The sequence below is a fragment of the Nestor notabilis genome, unplaced genomic scaffold, assembly GCF_000696875.1.
Source record: "Nestor notabilis isolate BGI_N333 unplaced genomic scaffold, ASM69687v1 scaffold6824, whole genome shotgun sequence".
NCBI lineage: Eukaryota > Metazoa > Chordata > Aves > Psittaciformes > Psittacidae > Nestor > Nestor notabilis.
This window is the reverse complement of record NW_009925124.1, coordinates 54,788-75,831: the sequence shown is the minus strand read 5'-3', so window position 1 is coordinate 75,831 and position 21,044 is coordinate 54,788. Positions and strand designations below refer to the sequence as shown.

Below are 21,044 nucleotides of genomic sequence, written 5' to 3'. Positions count from 1 at the left end.
TGCTTGTGTGGAAAATGAAAAGCAGCAGAGTGGAGCCAGTGTTCAAAGGTGAAGCCTGAAAGCCTGGAATCTCTAAATAGGAAGCGGAAATAAATGGGGGGAGGGAAGAAAAAAGCTCTTTACTGAAATATTTGATAAGCAGAAGTAGTAACACAGTTGAATAGTGAAAGAGTTGATAGTCATTAGTGAAGTAAATAGGGATTAGACAGGATTTGAAATCATTTTTCCTATGGATTTTTGCTGTTGTTTTTGCTTGATATCAAACTCGTATCACTTGCCCAGTCAGTCATTCAGGGAATACCATTTTGCTGGGGAATATTCTTTATCATCACCTTAGCAGCTGATCCATGCTACAAATCGGTTGCCATAATATTTTCAAGCTGTCATTCCACTTGACTCCTCTTGTAAGGCTCTTTTTGACTCTGGGATAAAAGGGTGACACAAAGCAAAAAGCTGTTCGAACTTCACCACAATCTGGCACTTCCACTCAGGAAAATGGGCCTTTTGAAAACTGTTTGGGACTTGCAGAAAATGACTTTGCATTTTCGGGTGGCTCATAGTGCACGGTGAGCCTTGGCTGGTGCGACAAGGCGCTTAGAGCTCCAGCGGCATCCTGGTAGCAGGTTGGGGTTCCCTCTGATTTATACCCCATCAAACCTTCCCACATTTCTCAGCTTTTCTGCCAAAATGTGGGTGCAAAGCTTCACAGGCCTCAGTTCAGGCACTGCACTTTGTGCCTGCCTGTTAATAAACAGTATTTACATAAGTAAGAGGGTGGAATATTGCTTACAGCCCTCGTTGGGTGTAGAGTAGCTCTCCAGCGATAAACTGTTTATATTGAAGAGGAAAATAATGTTTAAATGAAATGGATAAGCAAATAGCTGGGTTTGGCAAACAGATGCGAGAAATGGAGTAGCAATCAAACCCTGGAGTTGCAATAGTAAGTAAAATAGGGTTCAGGCTGTTTGCTGTCCTGGTTCCCCTCTGCCTTTGGTCCAGCATCCAGGAATGGGAGGTGAGGGACCTGGTGACTCACTACGTGGGGGCTTCTTATGTGAATTTCAACCCATGGTGAACAGTAAATCACTGACAAGCAGGAAATATTTCAACAGCTTTGGGAACAACATGTCAATGGCAACTAAACAAGTTTCTAATAATGTTTATAGAGGGGCAGAGAACAGCGTTTTTCTCCCAAGATCTGTTCCTCCAACACACAGTACCAGTTTGTACTGTGATGCTTCACTATCATGATTTATTACTGACCTTATTACTATATGGCCTTTCTAAATGATATTTTTTATTAATTCCAAGTGTTTGTTTGGTCCCTTTTGAATAGCAAAGGAAAGAGCCAAGTCTGAGGATTTGAGTTTGACATATTTATTGAGATATGTGTACTCTGATTATCACTCCCCAGCTCTGCGATGGGTTTGTTTACTCTGAATAGGGGTTTATGTACTGCACATGGAAGTACTGTAAAAATTAAAGGAACTGGACATTTGTTTTCCTTGCTGCATGAACTCAGCCTCACAATCTGTCCCAGCCATCCAGAGCTGGGAGAAGAATTTGGTGGGGCAAAAGCAAGGTGTGTCAATTGTCATTTAAATTCTCTTCTTCTAAGGTAGAAAGCCCTATTCTGGGTCAATAAAATACCTTATGGTCAGAAAAAGGAATCTAGGTACAAAAGATGCACAAATTGAAAGGGCAGCTGTGTAAAGTCTGCTTGGAAAAATGTAAGCAATATATATGTGTACTTGGACTGTAGGTATATGTATATATACTAGTCTTTTTATTCTGTTTTATTTACAAAGAGAGCTTTTTGCAATCTCTTTTTATGAGTGGCGTGGTCCCATCTGGAAACCATTCTTTCAGACGTGCATCCTACACAATAGATCACTATTTTGCTGTTTAATGAGTCCAGTTCCCCTGAGCATACAGTATATCCAGGCACTGGATGTATTTCTTATCATCTATATTGCTTCGTTAATACTGCACAGACTGACCCTGTAGCTGTGCAGCCGCTTTTGTGTGGTTGGTGTCATCTCCTGCAGCCAAACAGAAGAGCGTGCCAAGGAACTAAGGTTGCAAATCTGGGCATGGAACATGCTTATGGGGCCATTAACCACCATCAGCTAATTAAAGTTGGACTTCTATTTTGTAACCCTCTGACCTGACAGATTGCTGGAGGTTTTTGTTTTGTTGGGGATTTTTGTCTTTAGAAAATATCAAAATAAGCTTCAGGTTGAGGAGGCTGAAGAACAGTGTCCTTCTGGGATGGATGAAGACAGCTTTGCCAGCCTAGAAGGTAGCTCTGTCCTGTCCGCGTAGATGATGTACTTTGGAGGCAGCTGGATGGGGACTATGTGCTTAATTTGAGATGCTCATCTGGGCCCTCTTTTGACATCCATGGCACTACACTGATTTAAATGAACCCCCAACAATTCTCCTTAAGGTGGGAATGACTTTTTTCCCCGTGTAATAAAAATGGGAACATTTTCTGCTGGAAGCGGATAGGAGAACATGGGAAGTTCCCAGTGCGGATGAATGTGTAAGGGAACCCCACTCCTACTCCAAAAAGGAAAAGAGAAACCCGTATGTAAAGTGTATTGGAGCCGGGAGGAGGGCAGAGGGGTGCATGGGCTCAAGCTTGCTGAAATCCAGCAGGATTTGTTACTGCGGTGAAGAAGGGTTTGAGCTTCTCTCCATGTTTGTCTGGGAAGAGTGATGCATGCCGGAGGAACCATAGAAACAACAAATAATAACAGCAGCACTAAATGGCTTGCCCTAATCAAAAGCAGACTGTTGTGGTTATATTTGAGCGCTGTCATTACAAGAAACTCTGTAATGAGTTTTTTTTTTGGAGGGTTTTTTTTTGGTTTTTTTTTCTTTTTCATTTGCATCAAACAGATTCCCTGTATTAACATTAACAGCCTTCCCTGGAGCCTGAGGTATTTGCAAATTCGATGGCACTGCTTCAGTCTTGTGGGAAGATTTTCAGTTCTTATTTAAATCACCTGAGACAGTTATGGTAGGCAGATTGAAAGCATGAATTGCATAGAAAATAGCTTTGCTGCCGATGACTGGTCTATAGTCCCGTGCCTTTGGAGACCCAGAGCATTTATATATCTAAATCTATAAAATATGTAGTACGTGTAATATGTGTATTGGCTTACTGCATCGTGGTTGTGATGTCAAATATCCAGAGCATCTGCGAAGGTAAAGGTGGAGCATCCTTCTGCTATCAGCAGGTTAGGCTTTGTTTTCCTAATTTGCTGATACCCCCCTTGTAGGAAACTTTGGATTTTGGTAGGTGATAATTGGGTTTATTCATAGGGTAGTAGACTTATTAATTGAAATATAAGTTGCCAAAAGTACTGTGGCTTTTTGGAGGGGGAGAAAATGTGTCTCAAAGACCTGCGTTGACATTCTGTCTAGTGCAGAAAAGGCAAAAGCTGAAATGCTTTTCCTGCCTTGGCTTTAATAAGCATCAGTGAAAACAGATTCTGCTGTGGCATTAGCTTAGTTTGCAAACGAAAAGCAAGTTTGTGGTGGAGTCTGTCCCTTATTGCTTGTCATAGAAGCAACAGCTTCTCCCAGCAGCTACTCGAAAGCAAACTGTCTTCCAGCTTCAACCTCACATCTCCTCTAGGTGTTAGCAGGGATCACGTCAGCTCGTGTGTTGGTTACATCAGTGAGTAATCACATCTTACTGGTGTGTTGCATGAGTCGAGCCCTTGCACAAGAAGGTGATGGCTGAGGCTTTGATATTAGGTCATTAAACCTTTAAACCCTAGCCAGGAACTCTGAAATAAACTATGATTTTGGAGCATCATAAGCATAGTCGTGGTGGCATGGTACACTGCTGGGGAGGTGCAGAGAACAAGCAGTGCTGTGAAGAGGGAGCCCTGTCTGGAGTAAATCACAGCACCTGGACCTTGGATGCTTAAAGTCTTAAGAAAGCCTCCAGAAAGGATGGGCAGTGGTGTTTAGCTTGTGCTTGGGGACAAGCCAGCTCTTCCAAGGGGCTTCCCAGAGGAACTGAGCTGAGGAGAAGGCCCTCGAGAAGTGCCTCCTTATTTCTCAGGACAGGTATAACACAGTGATCCAGATCAATTTTCTGGGGATTAAAGCATGGAAGAACCAGGATTATTTCCTTTGTCAGAAAGCGCAGCATGCAGAGAGCATGTGGTATCCTCCGGTAAAGCATAACAATGAATGTTTAAGGGAACATTGCAAGTATCTTAACGACTTTTCCCAGGTGTGTTTGTCCATTTCCTGCTTATGGTTGTGTCTGATGGACCTGTAAAAGCAAGGAGACTCAATGAAACCATATACAAGCAGCATGGGACTGTCTAATGGGGAAGGACAAAGCTGGTCTGAGGTTTCCAGAAACAATTGTGAAGCCAATTCAGGAATCTTTGGTTCTGGTTAACATTTTGCATCCCAGCCAGCTGAGCACTGGGGAGAGCTCAGGGCCCCAGGCTGGAGTGTGATGAACAGGGGCTTGATTTATCCCTTGGGATTGTTTCTCCAAAGAGCATCCCACATGGGAGCACCAATGGGAGCAAGGGAACCTGGGCTGCAGTGGCCACCCGCATCCTTGTCATGTTTTGATGGTGCATGAAATCTGTCTGTTACTCTCCAGCCCTCCTTAAGTTAATAGGACTGTTTCCACTTGATCATTTCCAGGAAAAGCGTTGTTAAAGCAAAATCTCTCCTTGTTTCTGCAATGCTGTGTGGTCATTCCATCTGCTAGGTCATCCCTCATCAGCTGAGATGTTGGGTCCACCCCCTGGACCAGCGCATCTGTACAATTTAGCACATGTTTAAACTGGAGATAAAATTTCTCATTTTCAGGTCAAGAGGTACCTTATTTAATTCAGTGTTTAGTTCTCAAGGATCCAGGGAGCTCTAAGTTTTGGAAGACTCAGTCTTTGTGTCAGCTTTTGTTCTCTTTTGGCATCCAGATGTTAATTATGGATGAACTGAGCAGCGATGCTGACAAGCCCGTTCCCACCAGTAAATACATATGAAGAATAAGAGTGTCTTGGCTGGAGCAAGCGCACACTTATGCTCTGTTTATGTGATTCCACATACCTTTGAAATCAACGCACAAATCCACATGTCACCATGACACATTCTCAATATATTTAGCATATGTGTTACGGGAGCTGGAAATAATGGAATCAAAGTGTAATACAGAGCGCGGAATTGTTGGTCCAACTTCATTTATCATCATCGTCCTTATGTGATTTTGACTGTGGGCTGCAGTTGGGCAGAGGATGGCTGCTCTGTGGATGGTGCACTGTGTGGATGGGTTTGGCTGCAGTGCAGCTGTTTGGGGCAATAACATGAACTTCGAAATTCCTTTTTCATAATAACGTTTTTCCGCTGTTCATGTTTATGGTGTCTTGGAAGTAGAAAGCACTTTTGCACATGATTTTTTACATTGTGGAGAAGTGGTCCAAGAGTATTTGGTATTACCAAGATGTTTTTTAATGGGAAACATCTCTGTAGATACAGACTCAAGTTTTCATAATTGCATGCTCAGTAACTACCAAATGCATGTTCATCTAAGCAGATGCATCCCCAGCCCTTCCCTTCATTTTGTGTTCGATAGGATGATTTGTTTGGTTGCAAGGCTTGGAGAATTTAGATTAAAATAAGAGAATAATAAATGTTGCAGAAGTTTGTGTGTGCTGTGTTTGAGGTACAGGAATTACTAACTGCTTTTGCAGACAGCAGCACAACCCAGGCTGTTACACACCAGCGCATGACTATGTGATGATGGAGTTCTTTTCTTCTGCTGCCTCTTCCTGCATGCACGGTTGTAGCCAAGGTCTGAGATGTGTGCAGTTATCTACATGGCCAATGCACCTACCCCTTGGGGCAAGAGGCTGGACTACGACACCTTGCATGAACCCTTTTTTGTGTGTGTGCTGTTCTGCTCTCATGAGACCCCTCCTGCAGTCCTGCATTCAGCTCTGAGACCCCCAACACAAGAGGGACACATAGCGAGTCCAGAGGAGGCTATGGAGATGCTCCGAGAGCTGGAGCACCTCTACTATGGAGACAGGCAAAGAGAGCTGGGCTTTTTCAGCCTGGAGAAGGCTCCGGGGAGACCTTAGAGCAGCTTCCAGTGCCTAAAGGGGCTACAAGAAACCTGGAGAGGGGCTTTGGACAAGGGTCTGTAGGGACAGGACAAGGGGAATGGCTTTAACCTGCCAGAGAGGAGATTGAGAGGAACTCTTAGGCAGAAGTTCTTCCCGGTGAGGGTGCTGAGGCGCTGGCTCAGGGTGCCCAGAGAAGCTGTGGCTGCCCCATCCCTGGCAGGGTTCAAGGCCAGGTTGGACACAGGGGCTTGGAGCAGCCTGCTCTAGTGGAAGGTGTCCCTGCCCGTGGCAGGGGTTGGAACTGGGTGAGCTTTAAGATCACTTCCAACCCAATCCATTCTGTGATTAGTTGGTTGAAATACTGACTTCGTATCCATTGTGCGCGTAGTTTTGCAACAGGCTACTAGTTCTAACCATTCCCTGCTCTTGAAAAGAGATCTGCAAGGTGTTAACCATTTATCAGAGGTTTACTATTGAATTCTGTGGTTGTTCAAAGTTCCCAGCAGCTGTTGGCTTTGAATCTTCCTGAATGTTGCAGAAATCACTCTCTTCTAGGCCCTGGCTGCTTTCTAACAGCATCCATTATTGCTTGGGTTTGTGCGTTGGTGCATGAGTGTTTTGGCCACCTGCTGATACCTCAAATACCATTTTGCATACAGTGAGCAGAGTCCTTTTGAAATGCTTCTAGCAATGCTATATTTATCGTAAGGCATGAAAATTAAGTCTTTTGCTATACTGTCCTTGTATGTCATAGCCTTCTTAAAAGCCAACTGTGCAATTCACAGTTGGGCTGTCAATAAAGATGCCCGGCACTTTCCTGCAGTGGCTGTAAAGATTTGTTTTGAGTGTCTCTCTGGATTTCACATAGTTTGATAAACATGCTTAGTCTATCATCCCTCCCTCTCTGTTTCCTGCAGTGATAATGGATTGTAGAAACCTTAATAAGCAAATTCAGGCCGATCCATCAAGTAACAGAGTTGAAAGACATCGCGTCTTTCACTTGGCAAACAGATGCGAGATATTAGGGCTGCGAGTTGCAGATCTGCGTGAATTTAATGGGGAGGTTCTCATTATTCCCAGGGCCTTTGCCTAGAGCTGTAAAATAAACTATCTTCATTAATTTTAATATTTTATGAAATCTTTGCAAAGTGATGGCATTCTGGGCAGATGAATACAAAAGCTGTAAAATTCACATGCGCCATGTGTTATATGAGCACCGAATAGGACGGCTGGGATACTTATTATCAATATCATTTTAATGTTGGCTTCAGCAGTGATTCATGATGTACCCATCCCTGATGACAACCTCAACAGTGTGAGTGGCGTTACTTCAACATGCGTTTGCTCTATGCAACTGGTTATTTGACTAGATTTATGAGAAAACGACCTATGTGGTGTTTGTTTGGCTGTTTCAGCCTGCATAAGGTCTGCATGGTGTTATAGCACATCCCTGGTCTGCGTCCCCACCATGGTACCTGCAGAACAGAGTGTGCATCAGGCTGCATCTCACCACCATGTGGTGAAGTCTCATTCGTTCTTGGTTAAATAGCTGGGCTCAGTTACACCAGGTTCGTGCTTTGGTGCAGATGTGAGCTCTTTGACAACGTTTGCTTTCGCGCTAATGAGCCGTCCTGGCTTTCTGCATTAAATCCACCCGTACTATTTTCTCTCCATGCTACTGCCCCACCTCCCCGGCTCATTTCATTCAAGCAGTCCCGGTTAAAAGCAGCAGTGTAGATACGAGTGTAATGGTCCTCTCGCGGTCCTCTTGATTCTAAAGTTTGTTTGGGTGGTGTTGTACCCACTCAGCATTATCAAGTGCTGTTTATATACTGACAGTATTAAACAGAACTATACTCCTGATATTCCTACAGAATCTGTGCAGACCTCTCTAGAAAGGGGGTCTGCCAACTGAGTTTGGATGTTTTTATTATTCTTCTTCTTATTTTTAACTTGAAAGTCCTGCCAGCATCAAGGCTGTGCTGTGCCAGCATGATCACAGGCACTGTTTGCTACCTGGCTCTGCATTTTGCCCTGCCTCTCCTTGGATGGTGCATCTGTTCATTTATCTCAGACCCATCCATCACTTGTTTAGCCTGTCTCACCCTTTTGGAAGCAGGATGCTGCAAGGAGCCACCCAGGCGTTTTGGCGTGCTGGGCTCCCCCGCAGTGCCTGCATGCTGCATCCCACAGCCGTGGGTGTGGGGTCCCTGTGTTGGCCCCAGCAAGGCAGCCGGGATAACTTATAATTACCTTAATGCGCTTTTAACCTGGAGGTTATTCTGCAGCTTGCAGAATGGTTTTAAAAACCCTGTCCTGCGGGCTTTCCTGTGTGCTGGGTTTTAGTACCATTAACAGGGAGCACAAACTGTGTGTATTTTTCTTCCCGTGTTTCCTGCTATTTAACCTAACAATCTAATGTACGTAAAAAGGCCAATGCTCTTCCTAAAGCACTAATGTGATTTGTGTTATTCAGTTTTCAGCTTTTCTGGTTGCTGCTTTTTCTCTATAAAAACAGGTCTTGTGCTGCAGAAACCCTGCAAATACAGTTGTTAATTAGAACAGACAAGGATTAGTTGGCAACTTGTGTTTAGATAGGAATTAGCACACAGGACACAAGTCCCCAGCCCAGTGGAAGCGTAGCTGCTGTTAGACAGTATTTTGTACCCTTTGCTCTCTGATGTCCTAGCACTGCAGATGCCTGGGGAAGGTTTGAGCAGAGCCCAAGCCCTGGCTGTTGTGTACATAGCAGAAGGAATCAATCCCAGAATTGGATTGGCACTGTTAGCTTGTGTTCGCCTCTTGGATACCTCTTGAGAGAAAAACCAAAGGTCCCTGAAAGCCATCTAATCAAGGAAATCCAGGAGCAATTAAAAGCATGCAGGTGTCTGTGCTGCAGAGTGGGTTGCAGGCATTAATGAGTAAAGCAGTAAGAAGTAAACAGGAGAAAGGCACCGGGACTGAGGTGAAAACAGATAACACCTTAATGGATAAGAGCATCACCTCCTGCTGCCAAATGCGCGTGAAGCTGTTCGCTGCCTCCTGACCAGGGTGAGAGGTGTGAGGCCAGTGCTGGGAGGTGTGTGAGCATCCTATGGTGCTTGTTGGCTGCGAGTGAAGAGCAAGCCTTGTGTGGGCTCTCACTTGTCCCCTGGGCACCCTCATCCCTTTGGCACCCTTTCTAGGCAGAGGCTGCCCCAGCAGTGGTCCCCTCCTCTCCAAACCTTCTTGGTCTGAGATGGGAAGGCAGGAGGCAAAGGCAGGGTTAGGCTTTGTGCTGGCACTGCCATGCTGCTGATGCTGGGCATCCCCCCAGCCCTGCACTGGCAGGCAGCTTGCTGGAGTCAATAGAGCCACTGAGAGGGCTGTGGCACGCTCACGTTTTGCCTTTGCTGTTTGATAGCAGGGTATTGCTTTAAATAGGTTTCCTTGGTGCGATTTCCACTCTATCCTATCCCTTTGGGATTTTGGCATGTCTGAGGCAGGCGGAGCAGGTTTCCTAGGAGAGAGACTGCAGCACTGTGCCCACTCACCCATCCCTGTCCCTGGTGGCATGTCACCGGCTGTCTCTGCTCCATGGCAGGGCTGAGTCACTCAGCACCATGATGTCCACCCTGGTGTTATCCATCCACAGTGCCAGAAACCTGAAAGAGTGGGGGGAAAAATAAAGATGCAGCTGTGAAAAGGGCATAGGGGTGTCGCCGTGGCCAACCCACTGAGGCTGAGTAGGGTTTGGATCTGGTAGCGATCCCAGCCATGGGGTAAAGATGTATTGTGGGGTGTTGGGAAGAAACTCTCCAGCAAGTGATGTGGTTGCAAGGAGGAAAGGAGGAGGAAGAGGATGAGAAGCCATCTATGGGTCAGGCAGCCCTGGCTGCGTCCAGAGCTGTTGGAGTTTGTCATCTTCCCTTGGTCCAGAGGCACCAGTTTGGGTTTTCTGGTGGTGTGTCTGAGGCTGGCCGTCTGGCAGGACTCTGAGGGGTTAATTCTGAGCATCCCTTCACTCAGCAGAAGGACAGCAAGCCCTAGCAGTACTTTGTTTTTATATCACTTGGCCAATACAAGAGAAGTGATGTCAGAGAAACCATCTTTCAATGACAATATGATTAATTCCTTCTTAAGGGAAAAATAAAAAGGTTTGAGTACTTTTCCCCCCCCTTTTTTTGCTATTACCAAAGATGGTCTGACAGTAAAGAACCAGTGATTAATTGCACCAAAAGAAATATAATAGACACCTTTTCTCGGCATCATCTGTATTTTGTGTGATTTTGCTGTTATCTCACTGGCTCAATGCAGAAAATATTATCTCTGAGGCTGCTGGAAGGGATGTTAACTTCCGTTTCCTTATTACAGATTGATCTTTGATATCTGCTTTTCTCTGGGAGCTCCTATTCCCACAAGTGATAGAAGCCTTCTGCTGTTTTCCATGTAGCGCGCTGGAGTAGTTCAATACCTTCTGGAGCCTGTATGGGAACATTTAATAAAGATTTGATGATTGCCATATTTTGAAGGTTACATGATAGGAGAAATCATATATGGTTTTAATAGCAGAATATACCAATGCTGTTGATTTCAGATAAACCATTATTTTTCTAATAAGGCAGAGAAATGATACCTTCTTTTTGTTGTTTATATCCTCCAGAGTGTGAATATTTTTCCATCTGTGGTTTCCTGTAAAATGGATTTTCAATCCCTCTGAAATTTCTGCCTGAGTCCCAGCAATATTTGCTTAAGAGTAATCAGAGTATTATCCAAATCTCTGTTCAAAGCAACAGTGACCTTAACAGTGGTAAGCAATAATTGGATTATTTTCATAGATGTAGGGAGATTCACTGTAATAACAAAAGAAGAAATACGAAGTGATAACACTACTTGTCTGCAGCACAGTAAGCCGCAGCACTGTCTGCAGGATAGTTTTAATAGCTTAGCATATTATGAATACTGAGTGAGGAAGGCAGAGACTTGGGGAATAGACCCTGCCTTGCAGTTTGGGGTGATGCATGTACAATGTGGGGGGATCTTTTGGTGGTGGTGATTGATAGAATCATAGAAGTAGTGGGTTGGAAGGGACCTTAAAGCTCATCCAGTTCCAACCCCCCTGCCATGGGCAGGGACACCTTCCACTAGAGCAGGTTGCTCCAAGCCCCTGTGTCCAACCTGGCCTTGAACACTGTCAGGGATGGGGCAGCCACAGCTTCTGTGGGCACCCTGTGCCAGCGCCTCAGCACCCTCACAGGGAAGAACTTTATATCTAATCTAAATCTTCCCTCTGTCAATTTAAAGCCATTCCCCCTTGTCCTGTCCCTACAGACCCTTGCCCAAAGCCTCTCTCCAGATTTCTTGTTGGCTGCTTTAGGTAGTGGAAGCTGCTCTAAGGTCTCCCCTTCAGGAGCCTTCTCTTCTCCAGGCTGACCCAGCCCAGCTCTCTCAGCCTGTCTCCAGAGCAGAGCTGCTGCAGCCCTCTCAGCATCTCCATGGCCTCCTGTGGACTCCAACAGGTCCATGTCCTTCTTATGTTGGGGGCACCAGAGCTGGACTCGGGTTTCTCAGCAGCATTGGGTGCCAGTCAGCAGCAAAGCCCTTAGGCATGGGCTGCTTTGGGGTGCGGGAGCAGCACGCCCATGCACCACGGGGCTAATGCCAGCGGGGTTTCTCGCAGAGAGGCTGAGCTGCTGCAAAGACAAATTGGAAACTATTTGGAAGAGCAAATCCATACCAGCACAGTGTCGGGTGAGCCTGATTGCCTCGCTCTCTGCTTTTAATTGTAATAAATTATATGGCTCTGCACGGCAGGGTGCCGAGCCTCTTGGCTGAAACTTGTGTAATTCATGTAAGTGTTTACACAAAAGCCAAGTAAATGTTAAGCTTCCTACAGATTTCAGTATACGTGAACCCTTGTTTGTATTCAGTTTGGGAGGGTGGTGGAAGCGAAGCAGCGCATATGGCTGTGCCTCTGGGTGGGGGAAGTTGTGTATGTGAATTGTGTGTGTTAAAAGGCATATTTCATATAAAAAGTATGACCTTTAACTTTCCCTGGGGTGGGTTTTGCAGTGACCTGTCTGGTTCCTGCCGAAAAAAAAGCATTCTGTATAATTTTGGTTTATTAAGAGATGCTCAAGGGCACAAGGGAGTTTTTGCCTCTTGACCACTAAAAAAGAGACTGTCGAGGCTACCGGTGTTCTTTGAAGTCCTCCTGTGTGCCCACACGATGCTTCTAATTACTGCAAATGAGCCTTCTGCAGCACAGGCTGGTGTGTAATTCAAACCAATCCTGCTCACCAGATGGGATCCCTCCCAAACTAGACCTTGGCGATGTCTGTCCCCATGACAGTGACAGGGAACATGTCACACAAGCAGGATGAGACCATGGTCCTGACCTCTCATGGCACTTGGTTGTGGAGCAGGGGTCCCTTTAGCCTGGCTGTGCCCAGGTGCATTGAGAGATGACCCTTGGCTCTAACACAGGGTCTGGCCATGCAGAGCATCAGGTCTCTTGGCCTCCCTTTGAGAAGAGCTGAAATCTGGGACCCTGCACATCAGCCAAGCTCTTGTTGTTGTCCTGATGGGGCCAGATTTGCTTTGAAACAACAAAACCAAACCAGACTGTTCGAGAGTTTGCATTAAGACACTCCCCGGGCACAGTGCAGCTGGGAAGTCTGTATACCTGGAGAGAATTGTACTTTTAGAAAGCACATTAAGGAGCATAACAACCTCACTACCATGCCAATTGCATGCTTAAGAGTATTTGGTTGTTTTCATTTCCTGTGTACAGCTGTTTTAATGGAGAGGGCAAAAGAGGAAGGGAGTTGGTGTAACTGGAAACAATAAGGACACTGAAGCAGAAACCAAAGTTCTCATCCTGAAGCATCCCTGTAAGTTTCCTTTCCCAAAGCATCCCAATACTCAAGGAACGTGCAGGCTTTTGGAGCCCTTTTCTACAAAGAGGAGAGGTGGCTTCTCTTCCCATAGCCTTCTGAAGAGCCACAGTGCTGTGGTGGTGGGAATGCTGCCCCTTCCCAGCTGCTCCCAGAGGTTCCTCTTGTGCCCGTTTGCCTTGAGCACTTTTAGCCTTTTCACTGCTCCTGTGCAAGGAAGAATGTATAAAAACAGGTAAAAGAGAGAGGAAAAGAAGAGGCGGGGGGAAGGTTTATGTTTCACTGGCAGTGGTTTCCTAAGGATCCCTGATTATTCAGCAGCAGTGGAAAAAACTGCAGAAGATGTAAATAATCTTCAGGATTATGCTAAAGCCAAGCTTCAGTCATTTTCCTGGGAGGGAAAAAAAGCACAAGGCCTGTTCATTTAATAGCGATCAACCAGAATTTCTCTAGGGCTTCTTACATTTTCATGAAAAGGATCAGTTGTCTTGAAGAGAAATGGTAATTCTGGTATCTACAAATACCCTTTGGTTGGGAAGCGCGTGGTTCAGGTTGATGTGCTGCTTTGATTGGGTTTTTTCCTCCTATTTTCTTCTCGTGATACTATCATACATTCACATCCACGGTTACACACTAGAATGATCAAAAGCGAGGAGTTGGTTTATCATGAGATGGCAAATCACGGCTGTGCTCTGCAGTGTAGGTTGTGTTGAGATAAAAACACTACATGATTTTCAGCTTTCCTTGTGTTTATATTTGGTGCCAGAGGTACTCGAGTGATTTTGCAAAGTGTGTATACATTGCAGGCAGGCTTCCCAAAAAGTCATTCTATCTCTTGAAATCTGTACAGGATCTTACATACCCTGCTGGGCTTAATTTCAGACTGTCGAGTTTATCATTCAAGGAGGGAAAAATGGATTTGGTGTGTGCTGTATTTAATCAAGAGCAGCAAAAAAAACCTGTCACAGGCATTGTTCATCTTCAGTGTTTTTTCCATTTTAGTTGTAGAAAAACTCTGCCCCCGTAAAATGGACTTGCTTATTGTGCAGATCTGATGCACCAAGATTATGGCTGCTGGTCTGTTGGGGCACTGCCATATGGATTTCTTGGTTTATAGGGTTTCAGTGTTGGGAACTGCATGTTTATTCGTTGTAGAAATGCCAGGAGCTGGGGATTTAGGGGTGCTTGGTAATAAGGGAAAGTGCACAGTGTTCTATTGCAGCTTCCAAAATGACAGATGTGCTGCAGAAGCTTGAGACTGCTGGGTTGCCAGGGACTGGCAGGGTTTGGGCTGCTCATGCAGGGAGAGGGACTTCTTACAAGGGCATGTAGTGATAGAACAAGGGGGAATGGCTTGAAATCTAAGTGGATTTAGATTAGACGCTAGCAAGAAGCTGTTCCCTGTGGGAGTGATGGGGCGCTGGCACAGGGTGCCCAGAGAAGCTGTGGCTGCCCCATCCCTGGCAGTGTTCAAGGCCAGGTTGGACACAGGGGCTTGGAGCAACCTGCTCTAGTGGAAGGTGTCCCTGCTCGTGGCAGGGGTTGGAACTGGATGAGCTTTGAGGTCCCTTCCAACCCAACCCAGTCTGTGATTCTATCATTGTATGATGTTCGACAGATAGCTTTATGTTTCCCTTCCATCCACCCTCCTAAGAAGCCCATCCATGGCGAAGAGAGGTGCTCATCCTTTCGATGGTGAGCTTGGGTGTGATTAAGTAGTTGCTGGTACCAGGCATGGAGGAGGTCTGAGGTCCCTCTCTGCTCTGCCTCTGCTCCATTCCTCAGGCTTCGGGTGTTTCTGTGGAGTGCAACACTCGAGGTGATGAGAGCAGGGTGAAGAAATGTCCACCATTGTGGCAAGGTGTTACATGGTCCAGCAATGAACATCTCCCCTCTGTCTGCAGCACAGCTGAGATTACACTTCCCAGCAGACAAAGCTGCAGCTGAAGTTTCCTGTAGGGAAGCTTGTTGACTGCAGCTACAGACCATTGTAATACTTAACGCAGACTTGAAGAGACACCATGATCCACCCATCTGGGTCTCGGGTGGCAAGTGGGTAGTTTAGAGCATGCTCCAGCTGCTGCACCAAAGCAGCCAGCGAGGTGCCTGGCTGGCAGTAGCCTGAGCAATGGGGATCCTCAAATGTGTAAACGTTGGGCAGACAAGCACAAAAATCCTAGCCCCAAGTGTGGTGTTAATAAAGATGCCTGGCGTTGTACCAGAGAGCCCTTTGCGTGGTGGGGATGCTCTGATTTATTGCTCTGTGGGGCTCGTCGAGGTGGGACCTCTCTTGGGTTTCATTCCCAGCAGTCCTTAATTCAAGGAACAGTTCCTGTCACTACAGATTCAGGCAAAGAAATGGCTGAGGGAGAACTAACTGATGTGTCCTAAGCTGTAGGAAGGGAGTGGTGGTATTTTTCATAATTTGATGCATTAAAACCATAATCCTGCAGTTCTGTTTCTGAGCATCCTGGCTGTCTCATAGATCTGTGGGCTCCTACAGCAATATATTCTCCTCTGGGTTCACACATGCTTGGGGTGATGGCTTGTGAGCTACTCTGGCAAAGCTATGGAAAACCAAGAAATAAAGGCTTGGAAGGGGGCAGGGAAGGGATGTGATGCCAAGTGGAACAGCTCTGTCTTCTCTTTCGAAGAGAAATCATCCAAACACTGAAGGAAACAAGGCTCCGTTGCACAGATTAATGTGTGGCGTTTGGAAGCAGCCAGGAACATTTTATACACACACACAGAGCAAGGCTGGAAGGAGCTGGGCGGTTCTTCTCTGCAGAAACCATTCCTTTCCCTAAGAGGGCATTTTAAAAGATTATAGGAAAGGAGAGTACAAAGGTCTACGGGAGCGCTCAGCTGCTCCAGTGGTTTAATTGGCTGAATGTAGCGCTTTATAGTTAGGATTAATATGGATATTTCTTAATAATGTGTCACCTTGTCAGGAGTTTGAAGGTCAGGACTGCAGGGCTGCACGGTGCTTGCAACTGGAGATCTTGCCTTTCCTTCTGGTTTTTATTATTACGACAGCTCCCATTAGTGCATATTGGAAGGAAGATGTTGTTAAGTTAGTTTCTTCTTTTCTTTCCATGCAACTACTGGGAAAACTGGAAAAGTGAAGGAAAGGATGGTCTGCAGAGCTTGGCAACGATGGTTGTGGTGTGGGTTTGCTCATGGGTCCACACCAGCTTTGACTTATGCATTAGGATGTGCAGCGTATCAGCATAAACTTGGTGAGCTCAAACCTAAGCAAATCTGGCCAGAAAGCAAATAAAAGAAGTGATTTAGCAGTGTTCATGATGGTTTAAAAGGACCTGAGACCATTAGCTGTTTTACAAGTACTTTACAACTGGCCTTACTGCCTTTTATCTCTGTGGGTCTCCCCTGAGTGACCACCAGCACTGCAGTGCCCGCAGGGAGGAGGCTGCTCTTCTGTGCCCTGTTCCCAGGCAGGGTGATGTCTGCTGCTGTTGTTGAGGGTTATGTTGCTTTTCCTTTGTTTTTTTTCTCCTTTTTTCCTTCTTTTTCTCGCCTTTCCTCCCTGCCCAGTAATTCCAGAGGGGGCTCTGGGAAGCCCACCTACTTGTTCAGCGCGCGGAATTGCCGCCAGCCCTAATGGGATGCACTCAGAAGAAGGTTTCTCTAATTTCCCCATGCTCCTGCCTGCCCCTACCCCCCTCCAGGAGTGATTGCTTCTATAATCAACATCACTGCAGAGGAGAGGTTCCTCTGCCTGGAGACGCTGCAGGGCGATGAGGCTGAAGCTCTCTGTATAGTCGTTAGCGGCACAAAAGTGAGCAGCAAGCCTGCAGCTGATAAAAGTCTCAGCGAGGCGTTTGCTCCTGTAGTGATTGTCTTTTATGCATAGATAATGTGGATAGAGTTGCGCTTCCGAAGCCCACTATCATCAGGGTGGCGTAAGCTGACCTGTTAATCGTAGGAGGAATTAATGGGAATTGCAGCTGGTGGAGGCTCCCTCTCCAAAGAGCTGGTTCAGGTCATAGCACTGGAGGGGAGTTTAAAAACGAAGCAGCATGTGTTGTCCTTAGAGCTGCAGATAAAGTGGCAGAGAGTCGGTCCCCAGGGAAGAAGGGGGATGTGGAGGAGGTAAACTCCAGGAGTATAAACACCAGATTAACAGCCTAATGCTGAGGAGTGTGAGCACACGTGCATTTTCATTGCATCCACTTGGTAATCAATGGAGGCTTTTAATTTAACCAGGAGGGAGCAGAGGGAGGCCAGGGCCACTAGGATTAGCAGCCTTTGTGGTGGCTATACGCGATAGGAGACCCAGGTGAGGTGGCCCTATGTCACCTCTCTTGATGGTGCTCCTGTGGTGTACTTTGGTTTAGCACCATTGACTTGAAGTGAATTGGAATTAAAGGGTCCCTGCTGATGCTTTACACCATCTGAGGTCCCGCCTGCCTCCAGATACTACCAAACAGCTACTAGATACTTCACAAAGCACTTCCTTCGGGTTTTCTTTTTAGGGTAAGTTTCCTCTAATATGCCATGTATCCATGTAGCCTGCAGAGATTAAAAGAACAGCTTATCTCATCCATACGGAAGACCCATGAAGTCCTTAAATATGCTTTATACTGGTGCATCTCAAAGGAAGGGATGATTGCCTGGTCTTAAATACCCCAAATGCAGTCCCTGCATGCCTGTACATGCATACACAAGAGCTCTCTGAAGAGCAGTCAGAGACGCTGCTTAGAGAGACTGTTCTTAGGAGTTTATGAAGAATAACACAACAAGTTGCATTGAAGTGCTATTTCTGCATTTAAAATGCATGTGCAGTCCAGAGTTAGAAGGGAAGGACGGCAATTAGTCAATCCTGTTAATAAGGAGCATGTTGCTGGGAAGAGAAGAATGATGATAGAATGAGTCATTTCTTCTTTAGCAGTAAAAGGAAGGTAAGTGGCATTTGGTCAGTTCCGCGTGTTTAAAGTCTGTTTACCAGTTTTGGGACTGATTTGATATGGAGGTTTTCTGCAGCATTAGCAACCAGCTTGTACTTCGGGATGTGCGATGAAGTCATCCTCTTCCAGGGCAGTAGAGTGAAAGGGGTTCTCCTTCCCCAGCACAGGCACTGGTGGGACCATGGGCACTCCCTTGCAGTGCTAGCCAAGCAGGAGTTTTTCTGTCCATGTCAGCTCCCTTTGGCAACGACAATCCCTCTGCATCCCCATTTCCCCACTGAGCAGTGATGGTCCCGCCGTGGGGAACAGCCCAGCTGGATGAGGGGGACTGGTGCACAAAGAAAGGACTGTTCTGAGAGCAGCTGAGCAGGTACCTGGCGCTGGGCATCCTGTCTGGCAGCAGTGATGCTGTGGGATAGTGTCTTCCTTCTGTGGCACAAACCAGCAACATGGCTTGGGCCCTAAAACCTGCAGCCTGAGGGCATTGCAAATGCTATTGCTATGGGACACAACCCCTACCTGCAGGTCTCCTACATGATTGTAAACCATGGGGTGAAAGCCCCCATGCAGAATACCTGTCTAGGAAGGGGGAGCACCTCCCATAAGAGATTAATTTCTTATTGGGACCCTCAGGATGTCATTTAAGGATTTAAACCAAGAAAGAGGGTACATGGCACTGGTGTCCGCTGTTGTTTGGATGAAGCTTGCACTGGGAGGCATGTGAGTGGCTCTAACTCCATGTTTGTTATGGAAAGCTCAAAAGGTCTCTGTTTGCCATCCATTGTCTAGTGGTGAGGTGCTACCTCTCACCTAACCGAACAACCCGGGGAGAATACAGCAGCGAGGGAAGCTCAGACTTGCAGGGGAGGGTGGGGAGAACGTATTTTGGGTAGCCTGTCAGTCAGCTTGACACTAATTGGTTGCAGTAAGTAATCGTTCTCCATGTAAATTAGACTCCAATTTCCTCTGTAGTCTGTCTGTTTGCTGTGTGGGCTTCGGTCTTTAATTAGGCTCTCACGTGGCAAACCTGGTTTGTAAGCTGCTTTTGTTCCAGGAGAGCCAAGCTCAGCCATCCCTGAGGCTGCCTGCGCTCTTCCAGCCCTGCTCCTGAGTTGGGAGGTTCTTAGATGAACACTGCCAAGTTCAAAATAAATTCTTCTTTTAACGTATGTTTTGATTATTTCTGTATTTAAAGCTTGCAGCAGTGGGGAGTTGAAATGGGAAGGGGCTTATTGGACTTACAATGGGAATACCCCTCGGAAACGCTTTCTCTGCATTCTTGGAAGCCCTGCTCACTCCTCTATGAATAGATTCCTTATTGAATCACTGGCCTCTGCAAAGGCTGGATGGAGCAGCTTGCCCACATCTGGATCCTGCTGCCTGTCCACCGGGACACCTGGATCACATACTGCTAGCTGTATGCGTGCATTCAAAGCTCACCCAGGCCCAGGTTCTGGAACTGCTTCAGGGTTGCACATCTGTAACCGAGTACAGAAATGTGCAGTTGCATGAGAGGCTTTTATCCCTGTTGTTTGCAGATGAAGGCAGGGTCTCTGGGTCTGCAGTAGGGAGCTGCCTGTGGTATAGCTCTGTGGTTCCCAAGCTGCTGCCAATAGCCCCCAATGCATCCTCAGTGTCAAAAGCAAGCACTGTAGTCAAGCATCTACATTTGAGTGCAGCAGAGAAAGACGTGTCTCTACAGCTAATGTCTGCAACCAGGCTGGGAGAAAAAAGGAAAACCATATGTGTCAGCCGGCCAGGCTGTTTGCCAGCAGCGCTTTATGATTCAGTAGTTACCTTTGTGAAATTCAGTATAAGTTTAGGAACCATGTGCTAACCGGTTCTTATAAACCTCTGTATGTGATACAGTCCTGACCCAGACAACGGTACCGTTAGGTGTTCTGATAAATACTGGGTTTATTGGCATCTTGGTGTTTACCTTGCTGACTTTGGATCCACTCTGGGAGTTGCTGGTTTTCTTTGCTGCACTCACAAGGCTGTGGTCCTCTCAAAGTGGGTAGATAAGAAACTCTCCTGGGAGAAAGAGGTGAAGCAAATTGAGCGTGGGGGGATGTTTCTTATTGCTTCTCTCTGTGTGATTTATGTATTGGCAAGGTAACTTTGCTTTCATTCTGCTAGTCAAAACTGGAAGGGATGTTGGCTCCATGGAGAGCTAAATTTGGGTAAAGGGACAGGATTGGATTAGGGCTTACGACTTTCACCAATAAGCTATAACTGTGGTGGGCGTCACTCAGCAGCTGGGCAGCAGCCGGAGCCTTCCTTCCCTCCCCAAATGACGGCAGCACTGGCGGGGTGCAGGCAGCGATCCGGCATGGGCACCGCTGCCGGAGGATGAACCACGGGCCACGGCACCGAAGGCGCTCGCCCTGCTGCTGCTGCCCACCCTGCCCTCTGCCCTTACCCGCTCCATGGGCGTTCTCCAGCGTGCCTGTTTAGCCCGGGTAAGTAGTCGCTTACTTAGTAGTTCCCGATTTATAGCGTATGGAAGTATAAGCTGCTTTAATGCTGTACAAATGTTTGCGTTGGGAAACGAGTTTCCTTTCCGGCTCTGATTCCTGCCTGCCTCTGCAAGCGCTGGTTCTCACTGCAGGCAGAGCCCAGGGGCCACCCCTGGAGCTGGGATGTGCTATATCCCCTCCTAATATCCGACCCTGTGGACACAGTAAAACTTTTCCTTGATGCAAACATGACTTTTCTCACCAGCCCTTGAGCTGTTCCTGCTTTATTCACTCTGAAAACCCCTGGAGAGTAAAACTCCGTGGGAGGCTGGAGATAATCTTCAGCCCTGAGTTCCCAAACTTGCTGTGTGTCTTCTCAGCTGTTGCAAGGATTTGTGTGGAATGACAAAATGTGAATTTTGGACCTTTGGCATCTGTGTTTAAAAATAATCCTTTATCCTGCATTAACTTTGGATGTTGGATATATTTGTCTTTTCTAATATGAGTTCAGGAGAAAATGTCCAGTTTTCTCTGAGGCAAAACAAAGGCTTCTTTTAAGTGAAACAAAGACTTTTAAGTACTTAATCAAACTTGATGAATCCAAATGCTTTTGGATGCGTTGGGAATTAAGCAGATAGGAGGCTGTGTTAGTGACAAACTACATGCTTGGTT

General features: G+C 46.4%; 1 protein-coding gene across 1 annotated transcript in view; it reads left to right on the top strand.

The window, feature by feature from the left end:
• LOC104404469 (prickle-like protein 2) overlaps positions 1-21,044 on the top strand; it is a gene marked incomplete at its 3' end in the record, with an annotated part of 104,243 nt that overhangs the window by 28,418 nt on the left and 54,781 nt on the right.